Source organism: Hyperolius riggenbachi, chromosome 9, assembly GCF_040937935.1.
Source record: "Hyperolius riggenbachi isolate aHypRig1 chromosome 9, aHypRig1.pri, whole genome shotgun sequence".
NCBI classification, from domain to species: Eukaryota; Metazoa; Chordata; class Amphibia; order Anura; family Hyperoliidae; genus Hyperolius; species Hyperolius riggenbachi.
In genome coordinates, this window is record NC_090654.1 from 123,585,816 (window position 1) to 123,603,864 (window position 18,049).

The window sequence follows — 18,049 nt, forward strand, 5'->3', positions numbered from 1 at the left end:
TGCAAACATAAAAAAAGTCCCACTCATTATTACACCACCACCATCCTAAAACTGTTAACGCAGGATAGATCCATGCTTTCATGTTGTTTACACCCTACTATCTGAATTTGAGACTTACTAGAGCAGGCAACGTTTTTCTATCAGTATTGTCCAATTTTAGTAAACTTGTGCAAATTATAACCTCCGCTTCCTCTTGTAAGCTTACAAGAAAGGTACCTGGTGTGGTCTGTTGCTGTAGCAATTTGCTTCAAGCTTCAACATGTGTGTTCAGTCATGGTATTCTGCATACCTCGGTTATAACATTTTTTTTTTTTAGCCATTTTCAATCTTCTTGAGCCAGTCTGTTCACTCTCTCAGGCTCCCTGCACACTGCAAATCCGTTTTCCGATTCCGATTCCGTTTCCGATTCCGATTTTCCTTGAATACATTCAACAGAAAAACGGATCAAAAAACGCAGCATGCAGTTAAGATTAAAAATCTGAATCGGAATCGGATGTAAAAACAGATTAAAAAGCGGAATCGGAATCTGAAATGCATGCAGTGTGCAAGAGGCCTCAATGTGTTTTCATCCACACATCTGCAGCTCACTAGATACTGTTTTTCAGACCATTTTTTGTAAAATGAACTCGGGATACCCACTTATGTTAAATATCCTGGCTTCAGTATCAGAAACACCTCCTATAGTTATATATTGGTATGTAGCACTGTCCTCCCACTGAGGATTAGCCTACGCTATTGTGTGGAATACCCCCCCCCCCCAAGCATTCTGGGAGACAAGGTATATTTTGAACTGGCTGTACAATCTGAACCAGGTTTATGAGTGATTGAACACAGAGGTGTTGTCTATGTGCACAACATTCTCAGTGGATTCCATGCAGCTCTGTGGGGAGTGCCTATGTAAAGTATAGTATTACTGTGTAAAAGTAAACCCGACACAAATTAAATTAAAATTGTATACATACGAGGCTTCCTCCAGCCCCCTTTAGGCTAATCAGTCCCTTGCTGTCCTCCTCCGTCACCTGGATCTTCTGTTATGGGTCCAAGTACTTGAGCCAGTCGGGCGTAGTGCGCAGACACACACTCCGCCGCTGAGACCGTACTACACCTGCGCAACACTATTGCGCAGGTGCAGAATGTTCCTGGCTGTGGGAGCAGCATGCGGCCCGACTGCGCTGACTGGCTGAATTACTGGGACTCATAGCAGAAGGTCCAGGTGGCAGAGGGAGGACAGCAACTGGATTAGCCTGAAGGGGGCTGGAGAAGCCCCAGGTAGGTATAAGAAAAAAAAAAACACACACACACCTTTTCATCCATCTCAGGTACCCTTTAATTCGTTGTCACCAAACCAAATTTTAACATATCAATTTAATGTCATAAGCAAAGGAAGTGCATACATTTGCATAAACGCAAAATTAATTTCCATCTCATTGACCATCACTATTAGTGACACAGCTATACATCAGGGCTTTTAAAACACGGGGACTGCTTTATTGAAGCAGCACAAGTAACTATTTTTTGATTGGTTTATTTCATTTTTGTGGACTAAGCACAGCTATTACTGTATATGTAAATTATTTATGATGACCATTATATGAGAAATAGAACATTTTATCATATTTTCTATTTTAATACAGTTTAAATTCATTAGGAGTCGGAGCATTTTCTCCCGACCCAGAGTACCCAAAAATTGCCCCGACTCCTCAACCCTGGGTAATACTATTTACAACTACAAGTTCCCAAAGTACAGTTTATTTGTCCTGCAAGCTGCCCTTGCATATCTATCTAGTGATCATTTCTCACCTGGCTGTATACTAAAATGTATCTGACTAAAGATGGCCATACATGGTACAATTTTTCATTTTTTTCTGTTTAGATCATTAGTTCGATTATTCTGTTGGATCGAATATAAAGATTTTTCCAGCAGGTTCGATCAGATTCTTCTGAAAACGGTATAATCGTTCAAATTCTTGAGAAATTTTCATTTGATCCGACCATTTAGATCAAATAAACTGGAAAATCTAACGTTTTTATTGAAATCGAGTATGGGCACCATAAGGAAGAACAAAGTGCTGTGCCTAACTATTTGAATGCTGCTACAATTATTTTTTTTTTTTTTTGGGGGGGGGGGGGGGGTAGGTGGCAATAGATTTTATGCTGTAAATACTTATTTAGAGTGAGAAGGAAAGGCTGAATTTCATTCCACTTTAGAGCCCGTTTCCACTGAATCCGCAGAGTTTCCCCGCAGGCAGTCTCGCTGAGAAACTCTGCCAAAGGGTATAATGGCAACGCTGGCCGAAGATTTGGCTGACCTTTAAGCCAAAATGGTGCGGAAGGCGCAAATCCCATAGCACAGCTGATGGGATTTGTCTCAGTATCCGCACACCAGGAAGTGACGCCGTGCGTCTTGCAGACGCTTGCGTCACAAGTGGAAACGGGCCCAGTCCTAAGATGTGTGTTTATTCATGTTTTCTTTCATAATACAATTTTATTTAGACACCTGCAACCCATCAGTGTTAAAAAAACAAACCCTTAATTCTCAATGTACACATTTACATGACTGAAAATGCACGAATTTGTGGGTTCCAAGCACATGAATTTTTACTACCTACAAACACATAAGCCCTCACACATACTTTGGGAATGAAATCCATGTGCAGAAACGAGTCATGTTTTCTGCATACTATCTCATACTAGCCTACTGCAGCTATGCTTACTTAGCCTGTGTGTTTATATGCCTGATGACTACAGATACCAGTTCAGTTCTACTGTGCAGTTATGAAGTATAGAATTTACTCAACATATTGCAGCTTAATATAGCAATCTTATGGGCAATTTGCTTAGAAACCACATAACCCCTTATCACCAAATACACAGAACTGCAAAACGTTGGAGACGTCTAAATGAAACAGTATGAAGTAATTTTCTTTTTATATATTACAGTGAGAGCTATGTTATTTACCACAAGAATTACCTTAAACCAAGCTCACTCTCTCTCTAGGCCACTACAAAAATATTTATTTGAAAAAGTTTAATTATGTTGACCTATCCATTCTTATGTAGCATACAAAATAAATAAAATATTGACAACAGTGTTCTCCCCAGAGCCTTTTAACTGGGCGGAGCGCCCGGCTGGTGGTCAGGCCCCGCCCGGCTGCTGTGATCACTAATCATATTTGCCGTCCTCTGAGTCCTCCACACTCATCCAGCACAAGTGCGCAGTGGCTGTGGCATTGGAGCTGGCCGCTGTCACTCTGACACAATCTCCGCCCTCCTCCTCAGCTCCTAACATTACAAGCCAGACCGCGGGAGCTTTGAAGAGGTCGGGGCACACAGAGAAAGAGCCGAGAGAACGTGGGCTTACTGTATTCCCTCTGAGTCACTGATCTGCCCGAGTACTAGTGCAGAGTACGAGCTCTCCTGTCTTCCCATCATGCAGGAATTTTCTCAGCACGTGCTCCAGCCTCCCCCGATCAGAGCTCAGAGCACATAGAGTCCAGCGTGGAGCAGCGCTCGTTCATGCCGGGGAGAGCAACAGCAGGGCAGATGGTTATCTGAAATCAGTAATGGTCCCCAGCAAAGGAATCCTTGTGACTCAGCTGCCGTCTCTCAAGACAGGTATTAGAAAACTTTACAGCCACTACTGCTTCCCTTCCCCCACTGCTCTGCCGGACACTTTACATAGCTAGCTGTCCTGAACATCAGTCTGCAGACTTCCTGCATAAGGGCTGGTTCAGACGGACGTTTGCAGAGCGTTTACAGCCAGCGTTCAGGGCTTGGTGTTAAACGCTCCCATTCAAGTGAATGGGAGCGTTTGTACCAAGCTTTCAAGCGCGTTTACACAAACGCGGCGTTTGGGTCCCGATTTTCCCTGGCGTTCAAGGAGCCCCTGGAAGCTACATGTAGCTTTCAGGGGAGGTTAACCGCGACGGCTAATGTCCCCCTAGGGGAAGAAAAAACGCGACCGCATCCAAACGCACACGAACGCTGCTAAACGCGACGCCAACGAACGCAACGCCTCCAAACGTCCATCTGAACCAGCCCTTAGTCTGTTTCTCCCTCTCCCTCTTACACATTTCCCTCTGTCTCCCTCACACACTTTCTCCCTCTTTTTTTCTTTCCCCTTTCCCAGTTCTTTTCACACAAAGACAATCTATCTCCCTCCCAGACTCACACCTATTCCTCTTCCCTTCAGTTTTGTATTCACCTTTTTCTACTCAATCCCCCTCTGTCCTCTATATACTGTATTTCCTGTATACAGTATGTATGTCTGCTTACCAGTACTTGATTTTGTTTAAGGGTAGAAGCCACAGCAGAAACCCCCAAGCACTTTCATGTTTCTTTGTAGTGCATGCTGTTTAGCATAGACAAGCAACACGCATGTCTACACTGGGTTTACTACTACTATGTCAGCCAAAATTATTGTGAGACTTTTTGAAGGAGATAAAACAGTCTGTGGGGATGTGTGGTTTTGGCCCTAAATTAGTCACCCTGTCCACAGCCCCTTTCTGGTATTAATCCGGCTTTTGGCAGCACTTTATCTGATTGCCCATCAAAACAGCACCACTCAGTGCAAGATGCCTCTTTCTCCATTAGCATCATTTAGTGTAATCCTCTACCCCTGTCAGCAGTGGCTTAGCATGACTACCTCACTAGGTAACAACCAGCGTGCTCCACCTACTCTTCTCCCCAGCAAGCAGCATCCAGCATGATCCTCCCTCTCCATTCTCACCTAGTAGTAGCAGACAACATCACCCTCCTTCCCCACCCATGGTGACCGTAAAGGGAACCAGAGAGGAAGGATAGGGAAAAATAGGAAAAAAGGTTTTATACATACCTGGGGCCTCCTCCAGCCCCATAAGCCTGGATCGCTCCCACGCCGCAATCCTCCGCTTCTTGTATCGCTGGTACCGGGCCCCGTCACTTCTGGCGGACGCGACCAATTGTCTGCATGCACAGGGGCTACCGCCATACCCTTACGCATGCAGCTGCTCAGTTTGCAGCTGCACGCGTAGGTATATGGAGGAGAGCCCCTGTGATGTGGACAATTGGCCGCGTCCGCTGGCCGACTTGCGGAAATGACGGGACCCGGTACCGGCAGATCCAGGCAGCGGCGTGGGAGCGATCCAGGCTTATGGGGCTGGAGGAAGCCCCAGGTATGTATAAAACCTTTCCCCCAATGTCTCTGGTTCACTTTAATTTCCCACCCGGCTACTTTTTCATGCCACCCGGCTGGAAAAAAATTCTGGGGAGAACACTGGACAATATAAAATTAGATTTTTTTTTTTTTTTTTTTTTTTTTTTTTTTTTTTTACAAAAGTGAAAACACAAATGCCTCTGAATATAGGTCAGTGGATCTTTTATATGACATTAAAAGTTGTTCTTGCACCTCAAACTGTAACCAATTACCGTAAACACTGACAGGAAGCTCAAAAGTGCCACTTCCTTACAACCACGGTTACAAAACTCTGGAAACATACTGCCAAGAGATTCCTATCTCAATGCATAAGTAATTAGCTGCAAGAGCAGGAGCACTTGTCACTTTTGGGAAGCGGCTTCCTTTACAGCAAGTTAACTGCACGAAATCCTGCAGATGGAATCAGGCAGTACCCGGACAGCCACAGACACTACAATAGCAAGTGTGCATGCCATGCATTGCCATAGCAACATATCCAGTGTCCGTAGCTGCATAGCCCTGTCAGGTCTCCTCTGTTGTGCTGCTGTCACCCCAATTACTGTATTGTGGGTCCCAACAATGCTCCCATGGCTAGGAGCAGTATGCACATGCGCAGTTCATATAAACTTTCCATGCTTTCATGTAGCTGACAGCAGCACAGAGGGGACCTGGACGACACAGGTGGTGCTACTTGAGGTAGGAAGAAGTCCCAGTTAAAGCAATCCCGAGCCGAAGCTCTGGATCAAATTCAGATCCTTACCTCAAGATTTACTGAAGCTTCCCTCACTACTCCGTTGTCCCTCATCGCTGAGCACAGCTCCCCTTCACATTGAGGCCCCGCAGCTCCTCTTCCTTTAGCGTAGCTGCGCAGTAGCCAGGCGGGCCTGCGGCTCTGGCTTACAGGGGACAACGGAGTAGTGAGGGAGGCCTCAATAGGATCCCGAGTTTTCTCTCTCTTTAAGTATCTAATTTTGTACCCAAGCTTTGGCTCAGATATTCTTTAAAGGGGAACTGAAGAGAGAGGTATATGGAGGCTGTCATGTTTATTTCCTTTTAGACAATACCAGTTGCCTGGCAGCCCTGCTCATCCTCTGCCTCTAATACTATTAGCCATAGCCCCTGAACAAGCATGCAGCAGATCAGGTGTTTCAGTGGTTCAGACTTATAAGTCTGATCTGACAAGACTAGCTGCATGCTTGTTTCTGGTTTTAATCAGATACTACTGCAGAGAAATAGACCAGCAGGGCTGCCAGGCAACTGGTATTGATTAAAAGGAAATAAACATGACAGCCTCCATATACCTCTCTCTTCAGTTCCCCTTTAAGCAAATGTCCTCTTGTTAATTTCTGCTTACGGTTCTGCATATTCCCCCTTTTTATAATTATGAAAGTGCACAAATTTGTTATTCTTTAACTATGCACAGTCTCATTTTATATTTTTTTGGGAAGACGGGAGAGTTTATAGTATTGTAAGTGTATTTTTAGTAATAATAATTCAAGAAATCTTGACACAGTGATGTTCTGACACAAGATTGACTACACCAAATTTTACATCTACAGGCTCATTGACTTCAGAAAATACATTGCTTGGGGGTTTTGAATGTTTATGTATTTTCTTGCCACATGCCAAAACAAAAATATCCAAAACCTTAAAACATAGTTGCAGTCTTATTTATCGATCTGGCATTGCAGAGTGTAGCTACAGACCTGTCTCCAACCTCCCCTTCTTGGGTAAAGTTATTGAAAAGGCTGTCTATCTGCAACTTGAAACCAGGCTGTCAGTAAACAACATCCTGGACCCTCTACAGTCTGGCTTTAAGAAACACCACAGCTGTGAAACAGCCCTCATCCAAGTATGCAATGATCTGCTCATGGCAAGGGACAGAGGGGAATGCTCCATCATAATACTGTTGGATCTCTCAGCGGCTTTTGATACAGTTAACCACAAAATCCTGCTTAACAGACTGCAGGAGTACTGTGGCATCAGTGGATCAATACTCCAGTGGTTCAGATCATTCCTGACTGACAGAACACAGAGAGTATCCCTAGGTCCTATAATGTCCAAACCTGCACCTCTACAATTTGGAGTGCCACAAGGATCAATCCTATCCCCTCTGCTGTTTGCAATCTACATGTTGCCACTCGGTACACTGAGCCTACGTCATGGCCTGACCTACCATTGCTACGCCGATGACACACAGCTATACCTGTCCTTCAAACCTGGAGGAACAGACCCTACCCCAAAAATAAACTCTTGCTTAGCTGAGCTACAGGCATGGATGAATGATAACTGGTTGAAACTGAATGCTGACAAAACTGAGGTCCTGTTTGTCCAAAGCCAGCACTCGCCATCAAAACAGCTCTATCCTAAAGCAACACCAATCAGGATTGGGAATTCAGACATAAACAGCTCCAACCTTGTGCGCAGCCTTGGCGTACTAATCGATGGTGAATTAAGTTTCAGAAACCAAATTTCATCTGTAGTTAAATCTTCCTACTTTCATCTGAAGAACGTTGCAAAGATTAAACATCCGATTCCCCCAGAGGATCTTCCAACCCTAGTCCATGCCTTCATCACATCACGGCTGGACTACTGCAATGCCCTTTATGCTGGCCTCCCCAAAAAGGGCCTGCGTTTCCGGCAATTAGTGCAGAATGCTGCTGCCAGATTGCTAACAAACCAGCCTCGCCACTGTCACATTACACCGATCCTACACTCACTGCACTGGCTACCAGTAGAATGGAGAATACTCTTCAAGATTGGACTGCTGACATTCAAATCCCTGCACAATCTGGGCCCTGGATACATGAAGGACCTGCTGAAGCTGCACCACACCTCACAACCTCAGATCAGCAAGTTCTATAAACTTGGTCACTCCCAGAGTGCACCTCAAAATCTGGAGATAGAGCCTTCTGTCATGCTGCCCCTACTCTTTGGAACTCCCTGCCACACCCAGTTAGACAGCACCATCCCTGGAGCTATTCAAATCCAGACTGAAAAGCCACCTGTTTAGCCTGGCATTTCCAGACTTACAAAATTCTTCCTCTGTACCACGATGGTCGGAGCCATGCTTATGCGCTTTGAGTCCCATGGGAGAAAAGCGCTTTACAAATGTTATTTGTTGTTGTTGTTGTTGTTAAAACATGCTTGTCTACCGTAAAAAAGAGAGTGAAAGGGTAATACTAGGTACATGCGATAAAATTTTCTGGCAGATTTACCTGCCAGATCGATTTTTTTTCCAACATGTCCGATCTGAATTAGATATATTTTCCTAATGATTTCCATTCACTATGAAAATCGATCGAAATTCAGAGTGGACATGTTGGAAAAAATTGATCTGGCAGGTAAATATGCAAGAAAATTGTATCGTGTGTACCTATCATAAGAAGTAACCTCTGACCTGTATACAGACTATTTACTGACAGTATTTTTCCACTTCACCACTGAGGGGTTTTAACCCTTGAGCACCAGAGCAATTTTCACCTTTCAGCGCTCCTTCCATTCATTCGTCTATAACTTTATCATTACTTATCACAATGAAATGAACTATATCTTGTTTTTTTCGCCACCAATTAGGCTTTCTTTAGGTGGGACATTATGCCAAGAATTATTTTATTCTAAATGTGTTTTAATGGGGAAAATAGGAAAAACTGTGGGAAAAAATTATTTTTCAGTTTTCGGTCTTTATAGTTTTTAAATAATGCATGCTACTGTAATTAAAACCCATGAAATTTGCCCATTTGTCCTGGTTATAAAACCGTTTAAATTATGTCCCTATCACAATGTTTGGCGCCAATATTTTATTTGGAAATAAAGGTGCATTTTTTTCAGTTTTGCGTCCATCCCTAATTACAAGCCCATAGTTTATAAACAGTGATATACCCTCTTGACAAATATTTAAAAAGTTCAGTCCCTAAGGTAAACTATTTGAATTTTTTTTTAATTACAAAAAAAAATAAATTGGGGAGTGTGGGAGGTAATGAGTTAATTTTTAATATATAGCTAATGTATTTGTATACGAAAAATGCTTTAGGGTGTAGTTTTACTATTTGGCCACAGTGAGTTTTTGTTTAGGCGACCTGCAAGCGTACAGGAAGTACGCTTGCAGGAAGTTCAGGGAGGCTGGGCAACTTTTTTTTTCACAATGATCGCGCTGCTTCTCGTAGAAGCAGCTGATCATTGCCGGGTGCTTAGATCAATGAACAGGAAAGGTTTTTCCCGTTCATTGATCTCCAGGCGAGCGGGCGCGCAGACAGCGGCGGGAGCGGCGTCAGGTACGGATTTCTCCGTCCCTTGGTGGTAACGGTGGAAAAAGGGACTAAGAAATCCGTACGGCTGGGGGTAAAGTGGTTAATGTCTAGAAAACGCACAAGAGATCTGCAATAAACAGCAACTGGCAGTTTATTACAAGGGAGAGAAGGGCCTGTAGTTTTTGATTAAACAATTTATAAAATTTGTATTACTCTAAGTATGGTAATCAATGTGAAGAATAGGAAGCTAAGCTGGTCAATACATTACGCAAAACAAAAAGGCTCGTTACTGGATAGCCAGCAGGCATGGGATCTCCAAAATGAAACATTAGGACAGTGTTACAGATAACCAGCTTTCTGCCTACAGATACAAAGATCGAAAAGGCATGAATGCCCTTATTTCCCTCAGTGCACCTTTGCAGAAAGTCACGTCTCCCTGGAATCACCCCCCCCCCCCCCCCCCCCGCACTGTTTACTTTCCTATCCATCACCATTTTACATCAGTAGTTTATTATGTTGTCAAAGCTGAGGAAGTGGAAGTGACAATGTGTAAAAAAAAAATATAGCTGCTAATTGCAAATGGTTTAACCTTAATGCCTAATTATCAGTATTATGCTACTGAACTTACAACTACTCAGAGCAGCTCAAGCAGGTTGTCTCTTAATTCATCCAGCAACACCTTGCCGCAATAGCAGCATAGGGGGCGATATTGTGGCTGGGAACGCGAAGAATCACTCCCGACCCGCCGGCGACGAAACCGGAAATAGCCGCCGGCGGGTCCAGAAGAATCACTCGCGTTCTCAGCCTGACGGCCGGTGACAGCGAAACCAGAAGTAGCCGCCGGCTGGGACAGGCGGATCGGAGCGACTCTACGTGGGCACAGATCAGCTGCAGGGGGCTGAGGGAAGCCCCAGGTGAGTAAAACTCTTTTTTTAGGCTTAAGGTTTACTTTAAAGAGGATCTGTAACCTCAAAAAATCCCCTGGGGGGTACTCACCTCGGGTGGGGGAAGCCTCCGGATCCTAATGAGGCTTCCCACGCCGTCCTCTGTCCCACGGGGGTCTCGCTGCAGCCCTCCGTGCAGCCGTGACGTAATATTTACCTTCCTGGCTCCTGCGCAGGCGCTCTGACGGCTCCGAACTACACGAAAATACCCGATCGCCGTCGGGTCTGCTCTACTGCGCAGGCGCAAGTTTCCGGCGCCTGCGCAGTAGAGCGGACCCGACTGAGATCGGGTATTTCCGTGTAGTTCGGAGAGGAAAGCAGCCACAGTGCCCCCGCTGGAGCCAGCAAAGGTAAATATTGAAATTACAGTCGGGCCTGTCTCCGGCTGTTTAGAGGGCTGCAGCGAGACCCCCGTGGGACAGAGGACGGCGTGGGAAGCCTCATTAGGATCCGGAGGCTTCCCCCACCCGAGGTGAGTACCCCCCAGGGGATCTTTTTCATGTTACAGAGTCTCTAAACAGTGAGTAGAGTCTCTGTTATCCAGCACAGACAGGGATATAGCTGGATAAGTGTGCTTTCTGGTTGCTTGAGACAATGTTAAAAACAGGCCTTGCTAATACAGAACTATACATCACTCTACTGTATATACATACCATTAACTCTGTATTAAATGTTGAAATACAGTAACTGAAAGTATATTAAAGTGAATGTAAAGCGACACAGCCTGGAGGTGTGCTTAGAGTCATTGTTCTGTTGAAAAATAAATGATGGTCCAACTAAACGCAAACCGGATGGAATAGCATGCCGCTGCAAGATGCTGTGGTAGCAATGCTGGTTCAGTATGCCTTCAATTTTGAATAAATCCCTAACAGTGTCACCAGCAAAGCACCACCCCACCTCCTCCTCCATGCTTCATGGTGGGAACCAGGCATGTAGAGTCCATCAGTTCACCTTTTCTGCATCGCACAAAGACAGTGGTTGGAACCAAAAATCTCAAATTTGGACTCATCAGACCAAAGCACAGATTTCCACTGGTGTAATGTCCATTCCTTGTGCTCTTTAGCCCAAACAAGTCTCTTCTGCTTGTTGCCTGTCCTTAGCAGTGGTTTCCTAGCAGATATTCTACCATGAAAGCCTGATTCACACAGTCTCCTCTTAACAGTTGTTCTAGAGAGGTGTCTGCTGCTAGAACTCTGTGTGGCATTGACCTGGTCTCTAACCTGAGCTGTTAACCTGTAATTTCTGAGGCTGGCGACTCAGATGAACTTATCCTCCGCAGCAGAGGTGACTCTTGGTCTTCCTTTCCTGGGGCGGTCTGCATGTGAGCCAGTTTCTTTTTAGCGTTTGATGGTTTTTAAGACTGCACTTGGGGACACTTTTAAAGTTTTCCCAATTTTTCAGACTGACTGACCTTCATTTCTTAAAGTAATGATGGTCACTCGTTTTTCTTTACTTAGCTGCTTTTTTCTTGCCATAATACAAAATTCTAACAGTCTATTCAGTAGACTATCAGCTGTGTATCCACCTGACTTCTCCACAACGCAACTGATGGTCCCAACCCCATTTATAAAAGGCAAGGAATCCCACTTATTAAAACTGACAGGGCACACCTGTGAAGTGAAAACCATTTCAGGTGACTACCTCTTGAAGCTCATCAAGAGAATGCCAAACGTGTGCAAAGCAGTAATCAAAGCTAAAGGTGGCTACTTTGAAGAACCTAGAATATGAAATTTTCAGTTGTTTCACACTTTTTGGTTATGTACTATACTTTCACGTGTGTTAATTCATAGTTTGGATGCCTCAATGTAAGAGTGATGTGCAGGTACTCTGCAGGAGAATGAGGCGATTCTTCCTCTATTACACATTCTTCATGTACAATCTGAACCAGGTTTATGGGTGATAGACAACACCTCTGTGTTCAATGTGCACAACATTCTCAGTGGATTCCCTGCAGCTCTGTGGGGAGAGCATATGTAGAGTATAGTACTACTGTGTAATTTAAAGTAAACCTGAGACAGATGAAATTAAAGTTTTATACATACCTGGGGCTTCCTCCAGCCCCCTTCAGGCTAATCAGTCCCTCGCTGTCCTCCTCCGCCACCTAGATCTTCTGCTATGGGTCCAGGTATTTGAGCCAGTTGGGCGTAGTGTGCATGCACACACTCCGCCGCCGCGAGCGTACTACACCTGCGCAGCACTATTGCGCAGGTGCAGATCGCTGCTGGCTGTGGAAGTGGCACAAGGTAAATTACTGACAGGGGGGGGGGGGGGGCTGTAAATGCCTCAATGTCAATTCACAGAGATTAAAGCATTCAGCAATACAAGTAAAAGTTTCGATATTTACAGATCTGATCAGTTGGTAACTTGCAATCTTTATGCAGATCAGTTGAAAGATGTAGCAGACAGCCAATAGGAAGAGCCATACGGTACTGCTTCTCACCCCATTTGATCCGATGCACTGGCAGTATGGATTTGGGAAGGACGGAGCAGGAAAAAGAGAGACATTTAAAAAGGTTTTTCTTCATCTCTCTAGATGTGCATATCTATTCCCTCTAGTGAGCATGTATGCACATCTAAAGGGATCCCGGGGATGCACTTAAACTCTTTAGTCTAAAGGTGCCCATACTCTAACCTATTCATTTTTTTATATGGGACTAATTTGAACTATTTTAACTTATGGCCGTGTGCATTTTTGGGCATATCGCATGCATTTAAGGATGTAAATAGCGTGCATGAGTCCTCAGGTCTCAATATTATACGTGCTGCTGGGCACATGCCTGGAAAGCACTCATACGGATCCAGTTGTTTGTGTTTATTTAAACCTTGGAAAGGTATAACTCCGATTTGTTTCCTCCTCGGTACTTAGTTCAGCCCTGCCGTAAGACCTGTCCTCTACCAGTCCTGATCCAACCCACCAGTCCATCTATCACCTTGGCTTCCCTCAGCCCTGTCTGCAGTCTTTTGCCCTGGTCCCATCAGCAGTCTGTCACTCTGTCCCACATCAGTCCTACCGGCAGTCTGACATCAGCCCTGTGCATTATCACCCTCACCCCATCACTCTGGACCCTCATCAGCCCTGCTCACAGTCTGTCACCCTGAACCCCCCACCTGCAGATGGGCTGGCAGGAAAATGTATTAGATATGAGGAAGTTCATTGACTTGCATTGCGTTATAATCCTGCATTTAACAACCAAAAATAACATAAGCATGTGATAAAAGGAGGCAAAATAAAAGCAAATGACCAATGTGCACTTCATTGACAAACATTGTATGTGCCAACTTGTGTAATTCTACAACACTGCATGTTCTGCATTGTAACAACAGAATCAGTTGCATCGCAACTAATGAGGTGTGAATTTTTCATAGACTATTAAACACACCAAGTGACAGTGCGTTAAACAGTGTCCAATACAATACGTCCAAATACAAAGTGGGGTGGTGGGTCAGCCCCAGGTGCGATCAGGCCACCGACTATAGTGCTCGGCTGCTCCCAGAAAGACCACCGAAAACACAATACGTGTCAGTTCTGCAAGTTCTAATGCGCTTCAACGTCACAGGAAAAACGTGAAAGTAAAAAATTTAAGTTTGAAAGAGGATTTCTCTGCATGTGTTTGGTATACCCTACTTATACCCAAATATTTACTGATCTGTTGCCCATAAACCTTAGCAGCTGTAAGGTGTCAAATTAGGTTTTATTTTTAATTTTTAAATGTTGCATAGCCTTCCATCTTTTTGGGTTGCACAAAGATTTACTTTTTTTTGTGAAGAATCACCGAGATTTGGTACCCTAAAGAGATCTGATCAGCAGTTAGGACCTCTGCTGGCTGCAAATTACAAGACTACTTGGTACAATCCGATCTGCAACGTAACCTATATTGGTAGACACAATTCAGTCAACGCAAGTACCAATAAAGCATGGATGATCTTATTTCCCAGCCTAGATCTTGCATGCACAGGGCTATGTGGTATATCCAAGTTCAATAAGCACATAAAGCGCTACATAAACTGTTAGCAGAAACATAAATGCATATTTATACAAATATTTAGTCACGTGTAACCTAGTGAAAGAAGAAGTTCTCATAAAATGTAAATAGGAAATTATTGTTCCGAACAGGGCTGTGGAGTCGGTACAAAAATCTTCTGACTCCGACTCAGTTTCTGAAACCACAACTCCGACTCCGGGTACCCAAAATTGCCCCGACTCCTTGACTCCAACTCAGTCTAATACTTAACAGGGCTGTGGATTTTGTACAAAAATCATCCGACTCCGACGTTTATGAAATCAACAACTCCGACTCCGGGTACCCAAAATTGCCCCGACTCCGACTCCACAGCCCTGGTTCCGAATTATGCCAAATTTCAGTTACATTCCCACAGAACATTGCCCTGTACTGACAAAAGCACAGAAAGGTTCATTTTCCGCCCACTCCTATAGTCAAAATAGGCATATGGCAGTTACTAAGGTTTCCATAGGGAAACATGGTTTAGTTCATGTGAAACTTCAATTAACAAATCCCCTCTTGGCACAACTTTGACCAATTGATAACCTGCTGTACGTTAGTGTAAAGTTTTCAAGGTTTCACTTCAATTGAAATTTTACCTTCTTGACAAGATAAAAACAATTACTGCAAATTAAAACAAAAATGTACATTTTATCAATGTATAAAATACCTGACTTATGAAGCAATGTTACACTGATTTCTTAGAGAGAGAAAAAAAAAGAAAAAAACATTTTCGTGTGTGTGTGTGTGTGTGTGTGTGTGTGTGTGTGTGTGTGTGTGTGTGTGTGTGTGTGTGTGTGTGTGTGTGTGTGTGTGTGTGTGTGTGTGTGTGTGTGTGTGTGTGTGTGTGTGTTCTAAACAAGCAGGTATGCAAACTAGAGTTCAAGCACATTTTAAGAAGTTCAAGCAAATTCAAGAGGTTCAAGCAACTGTTATATTCTCCTGGGCATTAAATAGAAAATCATTCAGTCAGTATTAGGTAAACTAACCTAGCCATGTGACAAAAAAGAAAACCTGATCCTTCTGCGTTTAAAATATAGGAAAAAAATAAATCTACTTTCTCTTCCCTGGAGATGCAGTTTTATTCTTTTAGGGCATTCCATTAAAATGCCCATCATGCAATACTTGGGCATTTCTGTATTGTTCCGGCTGATAAAGCATACATGTTAAAGATATTCTGCAGTCTCTATAAAAGCAGTTATACAACACAACCAAGAAAAGGTTTATGTCCCACAAAGGTTAAATTCTGCTTAATTCCTTTACTGTCAGACAGACCTGCAATGAATTGCAGTACAATGAGTTGCAGAGCCATCTGGCAGCAAAGGGGATTAGCAAGCCGTTTAGTCTCATGCCTAAAACTGATGCCCTCCAAGGTGTGTGTTATTTCTGTCGTTGCTGCAGCAATTGTTTTGCAGTTGCCAGACACCAGCATATACATCTGTGACCATGTAATGGGTGATATTTCACATACGGTACTTTATTGTTTGAGCTAGAATAAAGCTTGGTGCAGCCAGAAACATATCCAGTAGCCACGTACCCTTAGGGTGCACTCACTTCCTCTATGAAGAATAGATAGATTTAGTACAGTGCACTGAGCTCTTTCACTTTGCACTTTTCTGCAAGCATCAAGGGATGGCTTATGTGTTAACTCCACCTTTCTCCATTCTTTAGTATTTGAGCATTTCACCATCAATAGTGTTCCCCAAAATGAGGCAATACACCCAAAACACAAAATGCAACAAAAGGAACCAATGGCATATTTCAAAATGGAACTACCAGAACACTTGAGATGGGAATGAAAGGGATGCAATGACTAGCACTATACTACCATAATTAATATGTTGGCCATTTCCTCAACTATAAACACTTAATAAAACGTATGGGTTAACTGTAAATTTTTATTATTTTAGTCTGACAAAAGCTTCACAGAAATCTTCACACGTGGTGAAGAAAATCTTCTACAGTATATCTAAATATAGGAGCCATCTATCAAGTCAGAAGAAAGATTCTTGTCTGCGGTGACAATATGGAAAAGGCACCAATGTCTCCAACCTAAGCAGGTCAGCAAAGTTGGCTGAGAAGCAGTGTGAGTCTCTAGGTTGGTGGTGGTGGAGGGCAGTGTCTTTCTGAGCTGGTACTTATTGGTAAATAAAGTGGCTCTCCAGCATGGTTCTGATGAAGAAAAATACAGTAGTGGATCTCTGGGATGGCGAAGACCAGGAAGAACAGTGGCTGATGAAGAAAAATAGTGGATCTCTGGGATGGCGAACACCACGAAGAACAGTGGCTCTCTAGAATGAAGCTAAATAATAAAAGTGGGAAGAATGGGATGGGAAGAACAGCGGTTCTCTAGGTTGATTTCGGCCTAGAAGAATGACAGAGAACAACGGTGGCTCCCTAGGTTTATGCAGACTGAAAAGCAAAGTGACCCTCTAGGATGGCGCTAGGTAAGAAATCCAGTGGCTCCCTCGAGTGACACTGGCTGTGAAGAACAGTGGCTCACTATGTTCACCCTAATTGCAAAGAACAGTGTCTCCCTAGGTGACACTGGCTGTAAAGAACAGTGGCTCTATATCTATAGGGTACCAGTGGCTGGAAAGGAGGAGGAATCGATAAGCTGCTGCTGGTTAGAGAAATGGAAGGTTCTCCAATCTGCTCTAGAAGAACAGTTTTTTTTCCAGAGCTACTGCTAGTTGGGAAGGGCAGTGGCTTACTGGGCTAGTGCTGGACGATGATACATCTCTTTCTACGCTGATACTGTTTGGGAAAGGATTGCACTATGCACTGCTGGTTGGTGAGGTGAGGGTTCTCTCTAGGGTGAGAAAGAAGTACGGTAGGGCTCTCTGGGCTGGGGCTAGACAATGATCAGTGACTATCTGAGCAGGCTGTGTAGAAGGGATATCCAGGCTTTAGTTGGACACTAATGACCCTTCCAGGCAGAGATGTGCTGTGTGGCTGGAAGTGTAGAGTGCAGCTAGTAATGAGTCCAGGCAGGTCACAGAAGAGGAGGAGGAAGCCACTTCGCCAGCCACAGCTCGGGACCACTTGAGCAGCTCGCTGCGACTCCTCCAGGATGAAGGAAGCCTCTCCTCTGCTGATGAGTGCTGACAATCTCGGCCTGCCTCCTCCGGACCCCTCCACCCCCCTCCGGGCCCCGTTTAGTCCTCACCTGTCTCTGGGCCACATCCTGCTTTACGGCTCTCCGCACATCCAAATGCCGCCTCCACTCAATCCCGGTATCCTCCCTCACCCGGGGCTCGCTCCCCTCGTCTCTTCACTAGCCTCAGCTCTCTTCCTACAGCTTCTCCTCAATTCAGTAATGGCGGCGGCTCGGGGTACGCGCCTTGCACTCAGCGCACTCCAGCCCGATGCAAGAACCGCGCACACCGCCACGGGCACGCGCATTCCCGGAGAATCCTCCAGTCAGTAGACGTCATCCCCACCGGCTCTGTCACAGGCAGGTTCACGCCCTGTCTCCTAGTCCACGCCTCCTCGTCCTCACCCCTAGCGCTGCTCCACCCATCTTTCTGCAGACTACGTCCCTCCTCTATCCTTCAATGCCAAGCCCCCATTCCACAGCTCTCCCGGCCCCGCCTCAGAGCTTTCCCGGCCCCGCCTTCCTCCTGTCCCTGGTCCATGTATCCTTACCTCAGGGCATTCTGGGTTATGTAGTCTTTTTCC

General features: G+C 44.6%; 1 protein-coding gene across 1 annotated transcript in view; it reads right to left on the bottom strand.

Annotated features, from left to right (window-relative positions):
* Positions 1-17,837, bottom strand: part of ARHGAP5 (Rho GTPase activating protein 5) — a 162,832-nt gene extending 144,995 nt beyond the window's left edge. Inside the window, exon 1 of the mRNA XM_068253457.1 lies at positions 17,538-17,837. The gene's annotated coding sequence lies outside the window, so the exon portion shown is untranslated. The remainder of the gene's footprint in view (positions 1-17,537) is intronic.
* Between the last annotated feature and the right edge of the window lie 212 nt (positions 17,838-18,049).